We start from the raw sequence: 751 nt of genomic DNA, 5'->3' as shown, positions 1-751 counted from the left end.
TGTTTATTTACAATGGCTTTATCAACAGTCCGAAGTGTTTCAGATGGCTCTTACCGACTTTTCTGGACAACTTTCCACACACCCCCCGAAACACAAGCTTGTAGCAGCAGGATTCAATCTTTTAACACAACCCAAAAGAAGCGAAATTCCCTTGCAAGCATTAACTGTTTTTACGGATGGTTCAGGTCGCAGCCACAAATCTGTGATGTTGTGGTGGAATTCGAATCTCAACCGATGGGACTCAGATGTCACCACTGTTTCAGGATCTCCTCAAACTGCTGAATTAGCGGCCGTTGTACGAGCCTTCGAATGCTGGTCTATTCCTTTTAACCTAATAACTGATTCTGCTTATGTTGCAGGACTTGTGGAAAGAGCTGAAGCTGCTGTGTTGAAAGACGTGCCTAATGCAGATTTGTTTTATTGGTTACAACAGCTTGTTTTTCTTTTAGATAACAGACAAGAATCATATTTTGTAATGCATGTTAGATCTCACACTACCTTACCTGGTTTCATTGCAGAAGGGAACCGCCAAGCGGATTTACTTACGCTTACCTGCGCAAGTAGTCCCTGATCGCTTTTCCCAAGCAAAAATCAGCCACTCATTTTTCCATCAAAATGCTGCTGCACTTGCGAGAACTTTTGCTTTGTCTTCTCGCCATGCCTCTAACATTGTGGCTGTGTGCCCAGACTGCCAAAGACACTCCTTTCCTTCTCTAGCTGGAGGTGTTAACCCTAGAGGACTCCAGAGCCT

This window comes from Corvus brachyrhynchos, unplaced genomic scaffold, assembly GCF_000691975.1.
Source record: "Corvus brachyrhynchos isolate BGI_N302 unplaced genomic scaffold, ASM69197v1 scaffold273, whole genome shotgun sequence".
Lineage (NCBI taxonomy): Eukaryota > Metazoa > Chordata > Aves > Passeriformes > Corvidae > Corvus > Corvus brachyrhynchos.
This window is presented reverse-complemented; position numbering follows the sequence as displayed.